The sequence below is a fragment of the Piliocolobus tephrosceles genome, chromosome 19, assembly GCF_002776525.5.
Source record: "Piliocolobus tephrosceles isolate RC106 chromosome 19, ASM277652v3, whole genome shotgun sequence".
In the NCBI taxonomy this organism is placed as follows: Eukaryota; Metazoa; Chordata; class Mammalia; order Primates; family Cercopithecidae; genus Piliocolobus; species Piliocolobus tephrosceles.
Genome location: NC_045452.1, coordinates 61,044,826 through 61,068,434, shown reverse-complemented (window position 1 = coordinate 61,068,434; position 23,609 = coordinate 61,044,826). Strand labels below are relative to the sequence as shown.

The window sequence follows — 23,609 nt, the reverse complement described above, 5'->3', positions numbered from 1 at the left end:
TTTAAATTCTAACACCTAATGTGGTGGTAGTAAGAGGTGGGGCTTTTGGGAGGTAATTAGATCATGAGAGTAGAGCCCTCATGAATGGGCTTAGTGCCCTTATAAGAAAATACAAGAGAGCTTGCTTCATCTCTCTGTTCTCTACCAAAGGAGGATACGACAAGAAGATGGCCATCTGCAGGCCAGGAGGTGTCCCCTCCCCCGAAACTGGATGAGCCAGCACGTTGATTCGGAACTTCTAGGCTCCAGAACTGTAAGAAATAAATTTCTATTGTTTAAGCCACCTGGTCATGACATACTGTTGTAGCAGCTCAAACTGACTAAGACATGGTTCCTTTAATCGGTATCAATACAAATACAACAATGAAAGAAACCTCATATTTCAGTATGAGCTTAAATGTCATCTCTTTGTTGGGAATTTTTTTGAACAAGTAAATTAGCTATCTCTCCCTATTTGTTATTCTCCATCACAGCACCTTATTATTTCCTTTAGTTCTTTCTTTCTCTCCCTCCCTCCCTCCCTTCCTTCCTTCCTTCCTTCTCTTTCTTTCTCCCATCTGTGTAACTTACTGTCTACTTTTACAGGTAAGTTTCGTAAGATCAAGAACTAGACTTTTTTTGCCGGGCACGGTGGCTCACGCCTGTAATCCCAGCACTTTGGGAGGCTAAGGTGGGTGGATCACCTGAGGTCAGGAGTTTGAGACCAGCCTGATCAACATGGTGAAACCCCATCTCCACTAAAAATACAAAACATTAGGTGGGCATGATGGCAGGTGCCTGTAATCCCAGCTATTTTAGAGGCTGAGGCAGGAGAAACACTTGAACCTGGGAGGTGGAGGTTGCAATGAACTCAGATCGCACCACTGCACTCTAGCCTGGGCATTAAGAGCAAAACTCATCTAAAAAAAGAAAAAAAAAAGAACTAGGTTTGTTAACTACTTTATCTCCAGTGGCTGGACAGTTACTACTACATAATATACATCCAGCAAATATTTGCTGAATATTGTTGAATAAGTGATTTCAAAGCCACTTATTTAGCCCAGCCTGGTTTATAGATGGATATATGTTTTGTCAGTTAAGGTAAATAATAACTGGCATACCTGTTTTCCATAATAAAAATGAAAGTAGATTTTATAAATTCATTGTCTCTTTTTATTCCCTGAGCATGGTCTGGTTTAGAATTGCCCATGAAAAATTATGAAGTGAGCTTAGCATCTTATGTTATCCATTATGGATAACTTTCTCACTTTCTTTGATTTCTTAGAGTTCTTATGGCCTCTTTAATTTTTTTCTAATCAAAGAAAATGAGGTGAGAAGTCACTTTCACTTGGGTGTGGATGAACCAATATCATCTCTCCTAAAGCAATAGATCTATTTATAGGAATCTCAGTTTTAAATAACATGAGTGATAATAATTCATAAATCAGTCAGACTCTAGGCAATGTGTTAAACACAGATATTGAGGTGGGGGGTGTACAAATTCCTACTTTAATTTATGGCATTAGAATGACACCTTGCTTTTAGCCAGACACTTTGGCCACATGTCTGACATTGTTTGAATATATTATGAAGCCAGATTAAACAATCCTGTGTATATTTTAAATTTTTTGGAAATGGAAGAATGAAATGAGTTTCATTGAAGATAGAGAGATGTGTTATGAAAACATAAACATTTTGAAACTTTAATCAAAATAGTAACCTTTACTTGTTTTTATGTGCAAAAAGACAACAATTTAGGAAACTTTGTATATATTTAACATGTATAAGGGATATTTTATCTATCTGTAAATTTAACTAAGTCTCTGTCTGATTGTTTATTTCTACTCATCTGGAATCTGGAACGTTCCTGTTTTGGGGGGAGTCTCAGGTAGGCTCCACTTCCCACAAAGAGACAAAGGAGGCAGATACTCCTCTCTCAATGCCCTAGCAGCTAGGGCTCAGGTAACTGAGTTAGCCTCAAGCAAAAGAATGTTCAAGCCCAGGACATTGAATCTTATCATTAATTAAAAGATTTTCAAGTTAGTGGGAACTATGGAGTAAAGTCCAGGCATGCAGCAGTGCTAGTGAGAAAAACAGGAAGTGTCCTGTGATAGCACTGCAGCCACATCATCTCTGGGATATGACCCGACTGTGTTATTAGCTTTTAGCCTCTCTTGGATCCTGGGGCTTTCTGAGAGGCTTCTCTAGCCCCCTTGTCAATTATGTAAGGTACTGGAGATCTGTGGCAGGCAGGCTCTAACATAGCCCCCAGTGATCCCTCCCCGCTGATTCTTGTGCCCTCGAGTAACCTTCTCTCTTTGAATGTGGGCTGGACCTAATGGCTCACTTCTAACAACTAGAATATGGCAAAAGTGATGAGATGTTACTGTTGAGATTAGGCTACAAAGAGACTGTGACTTCTGTCATTGTACGCATTCTCTTGCCTGCTCTGAGAAAAGCCAAATGACATTTTGTAAACGACCTTACAAAGAGACCTGCATGGCAAGGAACTACCTGGTTGGTAGTCCATGTCTGGACAACAAGCAGCATGCACCTGAGGCGTGTTAACTCATGTAAGTAAGCTTGAAAACAGATCCTCCTTCAGGTGAGCCAGGAGGCTGGCTAGACCTGCTTGGAGTCTTGTGAGAGACCTCTAACCAGAAACACCCAGCTGAGCCATTACCCACAGAAACTGATGTCATTACCCACAGAAACTGTGACATACTATATATCTGCTCGTTGTTTTCCATGGTTAAGCTTTGGATAATCTGTTACATAGAAACACATAACTAATTAAGTGTCCTTCCAGAAAATACCTCTTCTGTTTAAGTAAACTGGATTAGGTTTCTGTTGGCTGCAATGAAGAATGCAGAAATTGTTACCAGGAATAGAAATGGATGTGATCTGATATAGTAGGACTGAAGCTAGTGAAAATCTCTTGAGGATTCTGGAAAAAAAATCCTGAAATTTATTGTATTCAGTAGTAAGACACTTATTTAAAATTTTAATCTGTGGTCAATTTATAATAAAGTACCCATTGAAGGCAAAATTTTGGTAAATCCAATGTTTGCTACCTTAGGAAAATAGTAGAAGTATGTGGGGTTTAAGGTCATGTAGTGGGGTGGCTTTTTCTAATTGTACTGGGCAGATCAGAGGAGAATAACCAAGGGTAAGTTTCTAGATTTTCAACAAGGCATAGATATTTATGACTTTGCCAAAGATTCAACAACTGTTTGAAGTCATAGGGCTGAGTCAGTCAAGAACCAAATGAATAGTTTGATCTAATTAGTTACTAAGTTAGAATACAGTCAAAATTTTGGTTCAAATGTCTCTTATATGAAAATGGAAACTCAGAATTGGGCTGGCAATATCTAGGAGGATAAGAAGCCCCAGTGAAGCTGAAACTGCCAATACCACTGAACTTCTCATGGCAACCAATGCAGACCCACTTCCCCTATCTGGAAAAGTTGTTCTCTCTTCGCCTAAAGATGCCATGTCTTTAACCTGTGGGAAATTCCTTGCTAAGGCAACTTACCTCATTTTCACTCTGAAAATACCTTTAATTGTTTACTTAGTTAGCTTATTGGAACCTATATTGGCCCATATTTAATAAAAGAAATGTCAGAAATTCCTTGGTAATAATAGAGAAGAAGCAGCTAAAGAAGGCTTCAGAAATTGGGGTGATTTTATCTAACATGACCCAGTTGGGGCAGGATATACTTTATTTGCCAAAATCATGAAAAATAGATTTTTTAGGGGGAGAAAAATGCTATTGCATTGCCCTTGGAAAGGGGCTTTGGAGATTGTTCTCTGTAGATCGGCATACTATTAAATGCTGCAGGCACAACTGGTTCCTGGGTTGTGGTGGGGATGGTTGAATGCTGGAGAGGCAGAGGCCAGGCTTATTTGCATCTTGTATTAGGTAGAGGGGGATAAAATAGCTGGTCAGTCCACTAAGATTCTACTCGAGGCCCAATAAATTACACTGTTAGAGAATCTATAGCCTTTTTCCTAATTATCAAATGGATCTATCCAATGACTCAGCATCTATGAATGAAGAGAGTTCAAAGTACCTTTGAGAAAAAACAAGCATATGCTGTGAACCTTCATTCTAGGATTTTCAAATTATTCTATTTCTACTTGCCATCACAGTTGTGTCATTTATATGATTATTTGGCTCTGCCAAATAATAGTGAATAGACACTAATTTACAATGCTACTGCAGATCACCAGTCATGGGCTTATGGCGAGTGAGCTGATAAACAGAATTCCAACCAGGTAGGGGAAAATTGGGAAGATTTTAGTAAAGGATAAAACGTTTAGTTAGAGAGGAGAAATAAGGTCAAGATATATATTGTACAACATGGTAACTGTGGTTAATAACAATGAATTGAATACTTAAAAATTGCTAGGAGAGTAGATCTTAGGTGTTCACACTCCAAAAATGATAAGTATATGAAATAATGCATATTTTAATTAGCTGTATTTACCCATTATCAATATATACATGTTTCAATATACATATATCATAAATGTATACAATTTTTATCATTTAAAAACATTTAAAAAAATACCATTAAGAAGTTAGGAAAATATAGAATGCATACAATAAAGTTATAAAGGGGAGAAAATAGATTTTTGACCCAAACAATGCTGAATCACTAGAGAATCATTAGAGATTAGTGCCACAATACAATATTTGAAAGATTCGGGGGAATTGATTCCTACTCCATTCTCATTTATCTCTCCAATATGGCTGGTGCTGAAGATAGATGACTTCAGGAAAATGGCAGGTGGTTACCTCAAATGAAACTGCTGTTTCAAATGTGATCCCCTTGCTGGAGCAAATCAACGTACCCTAACATCTGGTGTGCAATTACTTATTTGAAAATATGTTTCTCTTCTTTTTTCCACTGAACAGAAGATATCAGAACTTTTAAAAGCTAGCACTCTCTCTCCAAACTGTGGCCCAGAATTCCATCGACATGTAGTTACACTCTATTGTCCACCTTGTGCTGATAGAACCTGGAAAGCAGTTCTCTTAAAGGTGATGGCATGACATTTGCATGGCATTCATTCACTTGAAAATAGCTATTGAGTCTTCATTTTGTGTTAGTGTCCTTTTTAGTGTTTAAAATGTAGCAGTGAACAAAAGGGAACAAATTCCTGTCCTCATAAACTTACATCATGGAAGGGAGAGAATAAGTATAAACAAGCATGTATATGCGTCAAATATTAAATTCTGATGAATGCTATGCAAAAAGAAAAAAAAGGGAGTAAACGAGGTCAGAGGATGATACTTAATATTGGGGGTTAGGGAAGGCTGAACTGACAGGGTGATATACCAATGGAGACCTGATGGAACAGAGAAAACGCAACACAAAATATTTTGGACAAGAAAGTTCAAAATTTAAGGAATAGGTAATGCAAAGACCATAAAAGCAGTGATCTGCATTTCAATGTGAACACAGCAGCTGGTACACTGTGAGTGAGGTGGGGATAAGGACAGAGGCAGGAGATCATTTGGGTCATTGTAGTCTATCTCTGAGTGAACTGGGAAATGGATGGTTTTGTGCAGAAGTTTGATATTATCTGATATACATTTTAAAAGAACCATTTATTTCTTGTTTTCTTCAAGTAGTATCAAAACTGATTCCTCCTATAGCATCCTGCCACAAAATAATATTGCAACTTTAATTAATATTAATGTTTGGATTTACTTATGGTAAGATACCACTGGGTGACAGTCCTGTGACCTCTGACTGCAGGAACCAAATCATTATCACTGAGAGAATGAGTGAACATAGTAGTTTACCCCCAGCAGCAGAAATGTGGGAGTGACAGCCCATTTGCATTTTTCAGTTGTCAAAATTATTTTATGGGTATAGCAGGGTATAGCCTTGGATCTGTATAACTCTATGTTTCTGAAGAACTTGTGAGACAGAACCATTGAGAACATATTTACAGGAGGGATCATTAAAATATCTGGGAAAGAACTCAACATAAAGGAAAAGAAACAAGATGCACACATACAATGTGAAGACCTCATTTAAAATAACACAGCTTAAGTTCCGCTGATATAGTCTGTACTATATTCTCACAAAAATACTTTAAAAAATAGAAAAAGGAAAAAACCTTATAACATCTTAAGATAAGTTTGAGTATCAACCTAATTTCAGAATCTGAAAGGAATTTCCACTGACTCTAAGGTCTATAAAATTGAATTGAGAACCCTATGAGTGGCCCATCCAATGACTTGGCAAGCTTGCCCACTGTTTCTCTTGTCGTTCACATTATGACTGTGCTTTATTCTGAGAATGCCTATGCTTCTCAGCCATGTGTAGGAAAGCACAGTACAGTCAGGCTGAAGATGCTCTATTCTTACACTTTTTATAATATGTAATAATGGAAATGTTAGGAAACACAAAATTTGTTGCATTATGTCATGCAAACTTTGCCTCCTTGGCACTTTGAAATCTGTTAGAAAATGTAAGAGTTTCTCTTCTGTTTGCATCAAGTGACCTGAAATACATAGTAATTGATGTCATCATCTTGAATATAAAAGACAAAGTGTGGTACAAGTGTGGCCCTTCGAGGTCACCACCACTTGTCAGGCAACAGGGCTTGGTCTTCCACAATCCACAGACTGTGGACTAAGAAATAGGATTTACTGGGGAAAGTCTACAAATTAAGAGCCAATAAGAAGGAAAAAAGCATATAGTACCTGCATTTTCTTCGTGTCATGGAGTTAGTGCCATGGCCTGGGTGGTCTAATAGAAATGGAATGTATTTGCATTAGCATGGTGGGTCTCCATTCTCCTGCCATTCTTTCTTCTATTGGGTAAGTGTAAGAACAACAATTGTCAGTGGGCATACAATAGACTACTGGGTCACCAGGCAATCTGAATTTAGAAGACAGCTTTCTGTATAAATTGTCTGGGTAATCTTGAAGCCCAGTACTTAGATACTATTTGAGGTCTGTAGGAGACCGAAGTCCTGTCTCCAGGGAGGAAAAAACCACCAGTAACATGAAAATTTGAGTTTAGGTATATTCTCTTTGACTAGAGAAGGAGAGAAAGCCTCAGCTGGCTACTTGTCTAGGCATTTTAGTGAGACCTGGTTGCTGTACCACAGTACGTCATCTCAGATGAGAGAAACAGTTATCAGACTCGCAATGTGTGACTCCACACCTCTTTTTGCCCACTCCTATTAAGATGGATTGCAGAGAACCTTAAGTTCTATTCAGACCTTTGCAACATTTCAGGGAGAGAGGTCTTACTAGCAGAAGATTGAAAAATCAGTTTTGTTTTTAGATGAACCTTTATATATGTCTGTATGTTTACTATTTTCTGCGTTCCTTATTTCCTTGTGTAGACCCATTTTTCCATTTAGTATCACTATCACTTTTCCTTTTTCCTGAGGGACTTTTTTTTGTTTTGAAAGATAATTTAGCTGGGTATAGAGCACTAGGTGGCGAGTTTTTTTTCCTTCAGTATTTTAAATGCATTTTATCGCTTGCTTGCATTGTTTTTGATAAGAAATCTATTTTCATTCTTACCTTTGTTTCCCTGTACATAATGTTTTTTCTCTGCTTGTACGACTTCCTCTCTATAACTGGTTTTAAGCAATTTGATCATCATCTGCCTTGGTGTAATTTTCTTGATATTTCTTGTGCTTGAAGTTTGTTGCGCTTTTAGGATCAATAAATTTGCAGTTTTCCTCAAATTTGGAAAATTTTAGGCCGCTATTTCTTCAAACAGTTTTTTCTTTTCCCTCACTTCTCCTTTGGGTACTTCAATTTCATATATACTTGTCTGCTTGAAGTTGTCCCACAGTTTGTTAATGCTGTATTACTTCTTCTTTTTCAGTCTTTTTCAGTTTGTGTTTCCGTTTTAGACAGTTTCTAGTGCTATGTTTTCATATTCACTGATCTTTATTCTTCGAAACCTAATCTGCTATTGATTTTGTTCAGTGCATTTTAAATCGCAGATGTTAAAATTTTATCTTGAAAATTCAATTTGGATCTTCTTTTTCTTCGATGTCTCTACCTAAAATGCTCAATCTTTTCTTTATTTTCTTGAATATATGGAATTATGGTGTGTTTTAATGTCCTTATGTACAAATTGTAGCATCTGTGACATTTTTGATCTGTTTCTATTGATTGATTTTTTTCTCCTCATCCCAGATCATATTTTCCACCTTTGCATATTTGGTAATTATTACTAATTATTACTTGGCTGACAGACATTATACATTTTATCTTGATTATTTTTACATTCCTATAAATATTCTTGACCTTTATTCTGGGATGTAGTTATGTTACTTGGAAACTGTTTTATCAGAGTCTTGCTTTTGAGGTTTGTTAGGTGAGATCATAGAAGCCTGTGGTCTGGGGCTAATTTTCCTTTATTACTAAGGCAATACCTTTCTGAGTACTCTACCTAATGACCTGTGAATTCTGAGATTTTTTTCAGTCTGGCTAGTAGGAGCACAAATGATTCCTGGTTATGTGTCAGCCCTGGGGAATATTATTTGTAATCGTTTTGGCATTTTCTCCTTGACTTTGTGTAGTTTTCTCACACACATGCAAAGATTAACATTCGGCTAAGGTTAAATCTCTGCTGAGGCTCAAGTTATATCCTCTGCATATTTCAGGGGCTTGCTCTGTGTACAGGACTCTATCCTCTGGCACTCTGCCCTATGAACTCTAGCCACCTTGGCCTCCTTGGACTCCTAACTCAGTTCAACTCAGGAAGAACACTGGGTTCTGCCTGAGTTTCCTTTCTGTGCACTGTGGCCTGGAAGCTCTGCCTAGGCACTAGAGTGAGACAGCGATAGGTCTTCCCTTGTTTCTTTTCTCTTTATCAGAAATCACAGTCTTCTTTCCATCTCGATTGAAAACAGTTCTATTATATATATTATCATGAAGAAAAATTTAAGGCAATATCAGAAAGCTTTTCTAATTTTTGGTTGTTACTTGATGTTATAATTGTTTCTTTTCCTTGTAAAAATAAACTATTTTTTTGATTTGGCAGATATGAGTGACTTCAGTAAAATTTCCATAAAATAATTAGAATTTTAATATTAGCCAGGAAACTGGCTAGAGTTCTTTCTATTGCAAAGATTTTACTATTTGTGGCAGCTTGAATAGCATTGCCCTGCTGTATTCAATTTCAATTATTACCAAAAATATTTTATCCATGCAGATTTTGTATATATTTTAATATCTAAAACCACACCTAAAACCAAAACAATTTTGAAGACACTGGTATCTAGAAGGTTACTATGCCCAATAAAGGTATGAAGAATTCTGGTAGCATTACCTTCTGGAGATTTTAGATTTCCCTATATAACATATTTTCACAATATCAGATTATGGGAATGAGTAAGAATTATATTTTAACTCCAACAGACCTATATTGGATTAAATCCTGATAGTTCTGATATTAATAATTAGAAAACTTATACATCAAGCTATCCTATGTCTTAGAAGGAGATTTAATTGGCACCCAAGTAAATAGAAAGTTGGGCTAAGTGAAATGTATATACTCTGACTTTTAAAGATTTTAGATATGGAAAATTCTTATTTTGTTAGCAGGAGTAGATAATGTAAATGGAAGAACTCTCAAAAGTCTTCTAAAATGAAGATGGAATAGATCCTAAAACGGTAGAGTAAGAACAATCTTTTCAAATTATCCATAGCAGGAGACAGAAAAAATTATTAGAGTACTACCATCTTTTATAGCACTATGAAGTTCTGGCCTCTATTAAATAGAAACAGAAAGTCATGAGGAAGACAGAGGTTGAGATGGAAAGGTAACATAATGATAGAAGTAATAATAAGAAGTGTTAAGTGTATAGTGAAAGGTAGAGTTAATACCATAAAAGGATTAAATCCATGGTGGAGGATCACTTGCAGAAGCTCTCCAAGATCAGAGAGAATAAAGAGAGGCTAATAAAAAGAATAAATGAGTAAATAATACATATAGAGGAAACGAACTTGTAGAATGTTTGACAGTTGTAGGGTATCTGACATAAACATTAGAACACTTAGCAGCAATAACCAGTCTGAAAAGAGGGAAATATACAAACTTAAAAAAAAAATCAGTATACAGATTTAAAATTTTCCTCTCATTTATGCAAAATCAATCCTACAAGTCCACACCTAGATTTAGCTTTACAAAAATTTTTCTTAATCAGAAAAACATCTGGTACTTTCTCTGTTGGTGAAAAGTTTACTAAGTTGCTTCCAAAAGAATGATTTTTTTTTAGGAAAGACTAGCCTCAGACTTCTCTTTAGTACTAAATGTCATGATGAAATGACATTAAAATGGAGAATTTTGAGAGAAGAAATTTGAAATGCTAAATTGTGCATTTCCCCAAGTTGTCTTTTATGTTTCTGAGCAGTAGAAAGACATTCTTAATATATAAGGGCTCAGAAGATATATTCCACATGTAAATCAAACAAAAGTAGACAATAAATTAACCTCAGGCATTTGAATGATCACCAAAAATTATAAATTCAAGAGAAGTGGTAATTATGAAAGACATTGATTATGAATGATTTTTTACACAATTTGACATGAATTCAGGAATCCTATAGCTTTAGTTGGACTCCATATCATCATGGTTAAAGTCGTTTCTGAGATAGTTTGCTGAATTTTTCTTTTTTGCTTTCACTGTATTTCCATTGACAATAACAAGTGTTTCTTATGCTTATGCTTATTGAAACTGAGTTAGGTAGAAGCTCTTCCCATATTTGATGACAACTTAAAATAAGCGGGAAAAATACTTGCCAACAATCACTAAATTACTTGCACTTGGAAAATTACTAAACAGATACTTCAGAGTAGAGGTGCATAGAAAAGTTAAGGGCCACTAGATATGAGTGGATAGTTTCTGTATCATTAAAAATCAAGTAAAATGACTTGATGTAAGATATGGGGTATTTTAGATTTTGGGAATGCCTGACAAATAATCTAGTGGCAAACATCAATTGTAAATCCCTTTTCAATGTCATCTTACATGCAGAATTTTTGAATATTTCATCCATGGTACTTAAAAATAAGAATCTAAAATATGATCCCAGATATGTAAACAAAATATGCTTGGATAAAAAGATGATAAGGACATACCTAGATAGATAAGTTCATGGGGATTGCAAGATGACTTTCTTCTTATGAACTGATGGTCCAAACTGAAATTTTCATTCACACTTTGTCCCATTTTGGGATGGAAACTATTTAGTGATAATTCTGAATTGAAGGGTTCTTAATGGTCAGAATTTATGCTACCTCAATGTCAAGTCTGTACTAACTCCTCTGTGTTAATACATTGCAAATAAATCTGAGAGATATATATCTGTTATTTATCAACTCAGATATTTTTTTATTAAGCTTGCTATTCTAATCTTTTAGGAAGAAATCTATTTTGATATTTCATGAGAATGTAATAGAAAATGTTAAGTTTGCAGTTTTAGTAGTTAGGGGTAGGGATCATGGTAGGGAGTGAAGGCCTTAAGGTCAGAGAGTCATATAGGAAATGATGGAGCTTCCATGCAGTTCTCTCAATCTTGTATGAGATCTTGCACATCATGGATAAAAACATTAGACATCATGTGTGAAATGTGTTCCTTGCCTATTCCTACCTCTCTTCAATAGATCTGAGAATATTAGACCTTAATTTCTTATTTGGGAACCCTTTTATACATTTTTCTATATCCTTAATCTAAATCTAGAAATATTGGCCAACTTTTCATTCTACATCTAAGGAACTCTAGAACCTTGAACTTGCTTTGACAATATGGTTTCTGTTTCTAATTTGGGGCTCCTTAGAGATCCTGAATATAAGTTACTCCCTATCTTTTATTACTTATTGGAAAAACCTAACTCCTAATCCTTATGTAACTCATCTTGATGCTACCAAAACCTCAACTCTGGCACCATGCCTTTTTTAAAAAAATGAAATAAAAGTTAAAATAACAATTAAAGCCTTTGTGGATTACCCTTTAAAAGAGTTATGGATTGCTATTTTTTTCTGTTTAACTCCAATAAAAGGAATTTGACATTTATATAGCTATTAGTTTTCATTTAACACATGTTGAGACTTTAATTAATCCTTATTGGTTCTTGCTGAGCCTCCAAACATGGACTAAGTTCACGGGATAGCTTTTTACAGATGGATCACATCACATAAATAAGAATAACTTCACTCAGAAAATTCTTTCAAAAGAAATATGTTATTTAACTATTCAAACCTCTTATAATAATTGAGTCTTATGATTTATTTGTTAAAGGCCCTATTTATCTTTGCTCATGAAATAAAATATTCAAAAACAGATTACAAAGGAGCATGGTCATGCAAACTTTAGTAAAAGACTCAAAACACTTGATGTCCACTACATGTGAACAATTCTTTCTGCATGTGAACTGCCCTTTCCTGCATCCACAGCTCTTACCCCTTCACTCTGTATTATCTTTACAAAAGAGAAGGAGACGACATACAAAATTAATTTAAGTAAAGGTCTGCATTACAACTGAAAGCCATTAACTGGCAGCCACTCACCAAAGTACAGGCAAAAATCAATTTTAATTAGTATTTTTGGCTTTAATGAAAAGTGATTACAAAATTGGCATTTTAGCTAATACTGTTGAGATTTATGGTGAGCTGATGCTAATTAATTTTCTGTTGAATTGCTGTGGGCCTTAGTGTCGTCAATAAAATGGTGTATTTGCTGATACCAGGGCTGCATCAGCAGTTCAGTTTTGTAACAAAAGGCTTCTTAATGGTTTACAGGTGTATTTCACATTATTGCTCTAAGCCACAGTGCATTGTTATTTTTTCCATAAAAAGACTGTTATAGGCAATCAAATTTCGTATCATTTTATTAATTGAGACCATATTATTTTAATGTATCTTGAGTGTTATCCACAGGACTCTTTATTTCAAATATAGCTTTCTTTTGTCTACTTGCAAGTGGTAAGAAAATTAGATGATATACTTTAATTAGAGAATATTTAATGACTGATTTCTCTTTATTTCTTCACTTTTCCTTTTCCCTTGATTATATTGGTAATAAATTGGCTTCTGAACCTAGTTACATGCTTTAGATCCATTTTGAGGCAGGAAATAAAAAAGAGTTAAGCTTTACAATTTACTCTTGTCATATGATTCGAGTTTTAAATGCTCTTTAGCTTGCTTTTATTGTGATTATTTCCTCCGTTCTTTAGAAAAGTAAAACAGTTCTTACCAAAGACTTTAAAAATTGTATGATGTAGGCTGAAAATTTGTATCTTGGCATTGATTTTGTTGGACCTATGAAAGTCATTTTGTTCATTTGTTAATGGCGTTATTGGCTGTCATAGACAGACACAAGGTGGCGTTATCTACACTGAAAAGGATGGCCTATGGAGAAAGAGATAGTCTTGGAATCTTGACTGACTGTATTTGGCTTTGGGGACTTGGGTAAGTTACTTAACCTCTCTAAGCTTCTGTTTTCTCAACTGTGTGATGAAAATAACTATGCCCATGTCAAAATATATTTTGAGCATTAAAATTAAAAATGACTTAGAGCAAAACATTCAACAAACAATAGCCATTTTATTTTTGAAATGAAAGCCATTTTATTTTGAAATGTTTTGTTAAACATCATTTTATTACCTACTGAAATATATATATATAATTGGGTTACAAATTTTTATAATATTTAGGATCCAAGTCATGCAAATGTATTTTGTGATCATAAAAGTCTAAGCATAATGTATGATTAAATCATTAATTAGTAAAATCAAAATGATAGAAAATATAAACTAAGATCTATAGAGTCTTAGAATTTTATAGTAGACTCAATGGAATAGGCTCAATTTAAAATAACTGAGATGTCTAGTTCTTTTTTTTTTTTTAATGAGTACATTGAGGCTCATATTAAAAGTTAAATGACTTGATTAATAAATTACGGTGAGTCTTAGGAAGGGCTTGATCAATTCTACTCTAGTGGCAAATTTTATGAATTTTGTATGTGTTAAAGGGAGCCAACATCAAATTGATCCACTAGAGATTAGTAATAACTATATGAGAAAGCTTTTGTAGTCCAGATTTAGGATGATATAACATGGGAAACTGAATATATTTTTTAAATTTTTAGGTAGAATTTAGAGAGGTGAAAAAATCTTGCTTCTTCTCATTGTTGCCTAAAACATTGAATAGCTTATCACATGAGCTGATGAACAGTGTTTTATAGGCTTTTAGAAAGTATACACTTCAAAATCCCACTTAAAATTTGAAAAAAAAAAACTATAAATATTCCACTGAAAAGACTCTGGGAATATTTTCTGTTTAAAAATTTTTAATTTTATTATTTTAGAAGGAGAGACAATTTGTTTTCCAGGAGCACAGCACAGTTTTAAATACACATTTGCTAATCAGGTCTTGGATGAATGGACCCCCTTCTCCCCACCTTCTTCCACAGGCCTTCTTACAGCCTGATTGAGATGGCCCCATGTTGGGGTCCACAAAATGTGTAAAATACATCCTCATACCTCAGAGCTATGGCAATAAGAGACATGCTTGATTTTCATTTTCTAGGTACAATAGAATTATAGAATTATAAATCAGAAAGAAGCCTTAGGGAATATTTATTCTAAAATTCTCATTTTGTAGATAAGGAACTTAAAGCACAGAGGAGTTATAAAACTTGCCCTTGTCACCCAGCTAGTGTGAGGCAGATCTGGGAACTACAGTTCAGGTGCTCTAAATCATCACTTGGTGATCTTTCCTTTATTCGATATATCCAATGGTTTAGAAATAAGTTAATCATTTGGTTCCAAATATGCTTCATTTTATGTTTCTCACATCACTTGATGTGCATAAACTTTCAGGTAAAATATTTTAAGAGAGAAATTCTCTTGGGCAGAAGGTGAAAGAATAGAGGTACATATCTTGGATAGTTGCTAGGACATGAATATGCAGAATTGTTGAATTTTCAATGTATCAGCTTTGGTCATTACTTAGTCTTCACCTTTGTATGTCCAGAACACTTGATTTTGGGGCTGTATTTAGGAATGGTCAAGTTCTGGCCATTTTTTTTTTTTTTTGTTAACTAATTCAAAATACCTTTATGCAAAATGACAATATTGAACTATAATGAGAAATTTAACTTCTGAGTGAATGAATTATTCTTTGCTGTTCTGGAGAAAAGTCTACATTAGCAAGACAAATTATAACTGCAAGATTGCTAATGAATCATAGACACAGAGAAGGGAAATTGGTTGTATGCTCTTAATGATCCTGGTCAGCAAGATGATTGCCAGATGAATCTCTCTCTACTATAAGAGTGTATTGGCCTAGAATACCAGAAAACTCATTGCAGGGCTAGCCTCAAGGGTGTGCAGCCTGTGCAGTCGCACTGGGCCAACACACGGAACCCACTCTTGGTTTAATGCTGTGCTGTTGTTCCGGCACATTTTTAATAACATTATCTTTGGACTTGTGTTTGTAAGTGAAGTCTGTTGGGACAAAGGAGCATGCCTGTGAATTAATAGAGGACATGTATGCAATATGTGAATCTGCCATTTCTCGCTACCTTATTTTCATTGAGCATCTTGAGCACAATAAGATGCTCCATGAATACAGAATTCCAGTAGACCCAGGATGTGTGGGAGTTCAGAGAGAGTCAAAGTGTGTTACTTGTATTAAGTAAGCACGGAGCTGACAGCCCAAGAGGCCATTCTTTCCATTCTCACCAGAACTTGCTTAGATTCCAGAAGGATGACATGGTGTTAGGACTAACACTTATATTCTTTCATAGTCATGCTACTTTCCTGTATTAGCTGCCCACCTATGCTGAAAATGATGACATGGGAGGAAAAAGAGAGCAACCTTGTATTAGTCCATTTTCACACTGCTGATAAAGGCATACCAGAGACTATGTAATTTATAAAGAAAAAGAGGTTTAATGGACCCACAGTTCCACAGGGATGGAGAGGCCTCACGATCTTGGCGGAAGGTGAAAGGCATGTCTTCCATGGATGGTGACAGACAAGAGAATGAGGGCCAAGCAGAAGGGGAAACCCCTTCAAAAACCATCAGATCTCATGACACTTATTCACTACCACCAGAACAGTATGGGGGAAACTGTCTCCATGATTCAGTTATCTCCCTGCCACGACACATGGGGATTATGGAAGCTACAATTCAAGATGAGATTTGGGTAGGGACACAGCCAAACCATATCAGACATATAGTTTCTTTTCCTTTCAGTCCTTTTGAATTCATCAGTAAACTGAAGGTAGAAAGTATTGGTAAAATGTGCATGTAATCAAAAAGTGAAAAAAAAAAACAGTTGATTTACTTTTGTGCTGTGTTTCTCCTTTGCTGGTAAGAATGAAATATATATGCACGTATGAGCTACAAAATGTGAATTGTGTAATTTCAATAATTTCACATACAAATTAAATGCTCTTGTATTTACATTTAAAACTAACATTGAACAATATAAAGATAGTGAAGTTCATGCTAATAATTTAAAATATTAATTTTTCTTCACTTAGGAAGACATTAAATAGTGAATAAAAAACACCACATTGTTGAGAATGCAGAAAAAAGAAAAACCTCTATTTTTTAACACTTATACTGGCACATTTTCCTGCTCTTTTAACTAACAACATTGAATTTTCACTTTGTGCTGTATCCTACAAATTACGGAGTCAGTACTGACTCATTATGGTCCACAAGAGAGCATTCTATATCATTCTTCAGACACACTGCCATTTTCTGAATTTCAAGCAGATTATCTTCTCTCTTTTGGTAGAAGGAAAAAAGAAATACCTTTTTTTCCCTTTAGATCGATTACGTTATAGTTGATTATATACTCTTTTATGATATCAATAATAATTCAGTCATGCCTTCTTGAGACTGTATCCTGGTCCTCTTGATTAAATTTTGATTTGATTTGCAAGCTAGCCTAAATTTACTCCAAGTTTACTCTTCAGATGGCTAATTTCATCCTACTTCACAGAGTTGTAAGGGCTTAATTTATGTATTCAGTAAATATGTAGTGAGGAGGTATTTCCAGCAGGGCACTTTGTGAGGTGCTGGGACTCAGCAGTGAGTAAGACAGACAGGGTCTATGCCTTTATGGGGATGCATTTGGGTGAGGGAGACAGACGATAACAAGTATATAAAAAAAGCAAACTTCCCAGATTCAGGTGAATCCATGGTAAGAAAAAGCAGTGTGATGGAAAAAATAGTAACAAGGAGAGGCCATTATAAATAGTGTAATCCAGGAAGGACTGAGTAAGAACAATGTATAATATCTGATCTGGGACCTGAATAATGAGTCAAAGTTCTAGAAAGAGAAGGTTTCAGACAGAGGGAGCTAGAATTATCAAAGCCTAAAGATAAAATACTGTGGGTGTAGTGAGTTGAAAGATAGCCTTCAAAAAGATATAACCATGCCCCAGACCTTGTGAATGTGAGCTTATTTGGAAAAAGATTACATTTGCAGATGTAATTAAGGATCTCAAAATGAGATAATCCTTGATTAACCAGGTGAGCCCTAAATCCGGTGGAAACTATCTTTATAACAGATAGAAGAGAACAAGACAGACACAGAGGAGGAGGCCATATGAAGGCAGAGGTACAGATTGGAGTTCAGTTGCCATAAGCCAAGGAATACCTGGAACTCCCAGAAGCTAGGAAGAGGCAAGGAAGAATTTTGCCTTAGAGTCTTTGGAGAAAGCATGGCCCTGTGACACCTTATTTTGAGTTTATGTCCTCTAAAACTGTGAGAGAATACATTTTTGATGTTTTAATTCACCTACTATGGTTTTAATGTTTGTGTACACTCCAAAGTTCATTTGAAACTGAATCCCCAATGCATCAGTATTAAGAGATGTGACCTTTGGGAGGTAATTAGGTCAAGAGCACTTATGAGTGAACTAGTAATCTTGTAATTGGTTAGAAGGAACTAGCTAGGCCCCCATCTTTTGCCTTTCCCTCCCTTCTACCACGTGAGGACGCAGCATTTGTCTCCTCCAGAGGATGCGATAACAAGGTGCCATCTGAGAAGCAGAGACAAGGCCATCATCAGACACTGAACCTGCCAGCACCTTGATCTTGAACTTCCCAATCTCCAGAACCATGAAAAATAAATTTCCGTTCTTTATAAATTACTCCACCTTAGATATTTTGTTATAGCAGCACAAATGAACTGAGCCACCACCCAATTGGTGGTAATTTGTTGTGGCATCCTCAGAACACTAATACACTTGATATTTTTTGAAGAAATAAAAGGGGGTCAGTGTGAGTAAGATAAAGTGAGAAGGTAGAGGAGACTGAGAGGATATCAGAAAAGCAGGCTGAAGCCAGATTCCCAAGAGTCAGGTAGACACGGGGAAGAGCTGAAATTTTTATTATGAGTCATGGGAAGCGGTTAATGGATATTAAGCTAGAGAATCATTTGATGTACATTTAAGCTGCAGTGCAGAGAATGGGCTGTCAGAGAGTCAAAGACTGCAGCAATACTGTAGTGGAGAGTAGTAAAAATACTATAGTAGTTGACCAGCTGAGAGATGATGGTGGCACAGACCCGTCTCGTCTCGGAAGTACATTACGGGGACCAGATTGAGATATATTTTGAGATTAGAATGACAGGACCTGGCAAGAGATTGGATATAAGGAATCCAAGATAACTTCTGACATTTTCAGAGCAAACAAGTGGGTAATGGTAATGTCATTCACTCAAATGGCAATGACTAGTAGAGGAACAGGTACCCACTGTTGATAGTGGAAATCAGAAGATTCTGTAGAACATAATTAAGGTTTAGAAATCCAAATGGAGATTTTAGATAGCATTACTTGAGATAATGTATGCTAAAAACATAATTAATTAGACATATGTAATTGCTCAAAAAATGAATATATCCTTTAACATTTAATAAGGACTTGGTTTTCTTACTTTAGTTCTCACAAAATAGCCATTTTATTGTTTGGGGATATCACTCCATCGCTCTTCCACTGCAGTCATTAGTTCTTGCCTTCATTTATCAGACCAGACTAATGGCCTTTGTGGGCAAAGTTCCATGAGCCAAGCTCATTTTCATGTCTCCATATTTGATATTTCTACACCAGTCCACAGGTCATAGAGTGTAATGTCAGTTTAGGGCTAAAACTTGCATCACAAATTAGCAAGTGATTCCTCCAAAGTAAGCAGTTCCCTGACACTGGTGATTTGCAAATATTAAATCCACCAACTAGAAGAAATGCAAGAATCAACTTTTTGTCCAAACTCTACTTTAATCTTGGCTCAAAAAGCCTGAAAATCTGGGCTTATGGATGCTCTTTCTAACCCTTCTCCATTTAATTATTATGACTCTGGCAGAAAGAGAAAGTATATTTTTTTTCCCTAACAAAGGTAATTGAATATTACCTAATTAGATTAACTGCACTACTTTGAAGCCACAGTGATAGATGATATATAGGAGGCCTGGCACTGATAATTGTGAGAGAGAAATTATTTAATGTAAAATGAAGACTACAGAGTGCAGAGGCCACAGCTTTGACCCGGGTGTCCTCTTCCCCTCTCAAACTTTGGGTATATATTTTTATATTAAAAATTGAATCTTTCCAACTATTAAAATATGTCCAATTCCTCTTTATGGCTTATAACTGTATATGCTGATTTAATAAGTTTAGATTGCCTGAATTATTTCTGGCTGAGCAGAGCATAGCAGTTTAGTTGCTTTCTGATTAGAGAAGGGAGGAACACAACATTGGCACTCCCCACATTCACCGTTGCAATAAATATAAAAACAATACTGGGAAACGCCAGAGTGCCACATTCAGTGGTCCTTCTGATCTCATTTTTATTGGATTCAACCTCAATGTAGTAAGAGTTTAGATAGCTGTCCTCCTTTCAGGGTAAACAGACACGTATGTTATAGAAAGAATGACTTGGGAAAAAGCTACCATCTTAGATGTCATACCACCTGCTCTGACTTAAAGCACTTTGGCAGATATTGACTATGAGAAAAACTTGTGATGCTTCACAGTGTCGGTGATGAGGACAAGAAGCCATTTTTTAATGTTCCATAACCAAAACTTCAACCATCTGGGGAAAACGGCCACCAACTTTTTCTTTGTATTGCTTGTGCTGTATCCCTGCAGTCTACAGAACATTATACATTTTCCACTTACCCATTTGGGATTTGTCGAGCACCTACTATGTCCTGTGCTTGTGAGAAATATGTTACTTTATTTGATGATATGGAAACTGATAATGAAGGAAGGAGTTAACATTGGTAACTGACAAACAGTGAAAGAGGCTAAACTAAAAATCTCTTTCTTCCTGAGAAAAAGAGGAGGAATTGATTTGCTTTTCTCAATGAACACGTTCTCATTTATCTCCCTAAAACTTAAAGTAGAAGAAGTTATGAAGGAATTTCAATGTTTCTTGGTGTCTCTTCAACTCTGAGATTTTTGTGAAAATATTATGGAGTCCCAGAAGTTTTACAATATTTATTTCTTTGCAAAATGAAGTGATTCCTGACTAAACAATTTGGATGGAATTAAAAAACAATGAGACATGGTTGGAGGAACTAGATCTGGGCATATAAGACTTTTTATATTTGCATCTTGTTTGGTGCATAGTTTTTATCTCCATGAATTTAGAAAATCATTGCATTTAATACTGGGAAATAATACAGCTGAAAATATGTAGCAGCAAAGGGAAAAAAAAAGAGAAACAAAAATTCTGAAACCCATTAAACCCTATCGGCAAAAAAATTGGCAAGATTTTGAAAATTTGTTTATGATCTTTGAACTTCAAAATGAATGGCATGCCAGGTAACTGAATAATGTTTTCAATTGCAGAGTAATTGTAAGCACTGGAACTGCCCAAACATATTGATAACACTATATGCTGAAAATCTTTTTTTGGATCTATTTTGCATTTACAGTTGTTAGTAAAACAAAAACCATATGCAAGTCTCTGACATTCATCGTTCTAGGGGACAGAAATGCAACCTACTCTTCAGCCACATTAGACCCATCGAATATTATTGGTTACAGATTTGTTTTAATGTTCAGAGCTTCAAATTTTTGAAAAAAGAATAGAAATTTGGTTTACAATGATTTTCAGATGATACTAAAGAACACTTTAGTATTGATTAATCATTTTAAATTTTTAAATTGAGATGAACACAATTACAAAACACCACAAGATTACTATTTTCTGTTTGGGAAAGAATTTTTATTTCCTACATTATTCTTGTACAGTGTATTCAATATAAATAGACAGTGTGTAAACTTCAGCTTCAATAATGGCTGATGGTGATACATTTGAGTAATTCTATCACCAGTTGAATGAGGTAGGCTACTGTGAATGTGTTACTGAAGTAGGATATTAGCCAAAATTGTGACTTATGGTGATCAAAATAGATGTTTGATAAATCAATTGATAAACTTTTTAGAAGTTTGCCAAACTCATGGGAAAATTTTAGAATGTATCTGTCTCTACCAGATTAACTGTATAATAAAACAGATCTGGAATTCGCTCTACACTGTTTTATAATTATGAATTCAAGATCAAACATGACTCAGATGTATAACAATACTACTTAGGAAAGTAATGGGATCTGTTTTTCTATTACATTTTAATTTCGATTATATTAGTTTGCTAGGGTTATCATAACAAAATACCAGAGACTGAGTGGTTTAAACAACAGAAATTTATCTTCTCACAGTTCTGGAGGCTGGTAAGTCTGAGGTCAAGTGAGATTTGGTTTCTTCTGAGGCCTCTCTCCTTGGCTGGCAGATGGCTGCCTCCTCACTGTGTCCTCACATGGCCTTTGCTCTATGTGCTCTCATCCCTGCTGTCTAAATTTCCTCCTTTTATAAGAACACCGGTCAGATTGGGTTAGGACCAACACTAACAGCCTCATTTTAATATAATCATCTCATTAAAGACCTTTTCTTCAAATACAGCAACATTATGAGGTCCTCGGGGTTGGGACTTCAACACATGAATTTTTGGGAAATGTAATTCAGTACACAACACCAATGTAATTTGTACATCTGCCTGTGTTTGTTGAGCTTCTCCTAGTCATCAGCACTGAGCTAAGCACAGGTGATACCATGGAGGCAGGGTTTCTGCTTTCCTGGAGCTCACAGCCTAATGGAGTAGAAAGTCAGTTACTAATAGAGTAGAAAGTCAGTTAAGAGTTATGCAAACAAACAATGACATAATTGCAGATGGTGATAATTGCTGTGAAGGCAATGAAAAGAGCATGTGGTGGAGATCAAAGGAGTAAGGGTAGGAGAAAAAGGGGTGTGAAACGTGCTTCATGGGATCCTTAGGAAACACTCCACAGAGGGATATTTTCCTCAAGGTGTGACAGGCTGTGTTTAAAAACTGGAAGAAAGGGAGGCTGAGGCATAGCGGATAAGAAGTCAAATGAGATCCTTGAAGGGCATCAGGTGTTTGGATTTATATGGCCTTTTAGGCTTAGGAAAGAGTTGGGTATTATTTTGAATTGCATTATAAAGTCCTTGAACACGTTTAAGCAACAAAGGCATTTCTATTTGACAAATCTTACTCTAACTGCTATGCTGTAGCTTGGAAGGGACAGAGTAGATACCGGGATCCCATTTAAAGGGCTGTGGCTATAGTGCAGGGCAGTAGCAACAGCAGATTGTACGAAGGTAGTAGCAGTGCAGATGAGTGACATAGATAAACATGAGATACATTTGAAGGGTAGGAATGACAAGACTTGAAAATAAGTTAGATGTGCGGAGTAAGGAGAGAATAGAACCAGTGATGACTCCCAGGTTTGAACACCTGAGATGTTAGTGCTAGTGTGAAGGAGAAAACTGGGAGGGGACAGACTTACATAAAGATCATGATTGAGAAGGGGTGTTGAGATCCGAATGTGTAGGTTGAGTCATGTTGACTTTGTGGTGCCTATTAGGTTATCCGAGAAGAATTGTAGACTTTTTGGAGTAGGAACATGTTATGAAGGTAAGAAAAGGAAAATTGGAGTAAAAATATATTCATTTACTAATGATTACTAGTGGCCCCCAGTTAAAACAGTATCTGTGAGCTTAAGTAACTTGTTTTTTTATATTATTATACTTTAAGTTCTGGGGTACATGTGCAGAACATGTAGGTTTGTTACATAGGTATACACGTGCCATGGTGGTTTGCTGCACTCATCAACCCGTCATCTACATTAGGTATTTCTCCTAATGCTATCCCTTCCCTAGTCCCCCAACCCCTGACGGGACTCAGTGTGTGATGTTCCCCTCCCTGTGTCCATGTGTTCCATTGTTCAACTCCCACTTATGAGTGAGAACGTGGTGGTGTTGGGTTTTCTGTTCCCGTGTTAGTTTGCTAAGCATGATGGTTTCCAGCTTCATCCACGTCCCTGCAAAGGACATGAACTCATCCTTTTAAATGGCTACATAGTATTCTATGGTGTATATGTGCCACATTTTCTTTATCCAGTCTATCATTGATGGACATTTGGGTTGGTTCCAAGTTTTACTTTTAAATTAAGGTTTGACTAAAGGTTAGGTACAGCTTTGTCTTTTTTTTTTTCCCCCATAGATGTTGGACATTTATATGTGACACATTC

At 35.9% G+C, this 23,609-nt stretch overlaps 1 protein-coding gene across 2 annotated transcripts in view; it reads left to right on the top strand.

The window, feature by feature from the left end:
* The window catches only part of CHODL (chondrolectin), a 467,165-nt gene that overhangs the window by 220,030 nt on the left and 223,526 nt on the right, over positions 1-23,609 (top strand). The window contains exon 2 of one of the 2 annotated variants that reach the window (XM_023227520.2): positions 151-253. The exons of the other annotated variant lie outside the window; for it this stretch is intronic. The gene's annotated coding sequence lies outside the window, so the exon portion shown is untranslated. The remainder of the gene's footprint in view (positions 1-150; positions 254-23,609) is intronic. 2 annotated transcript variants of the gene reach the window in all.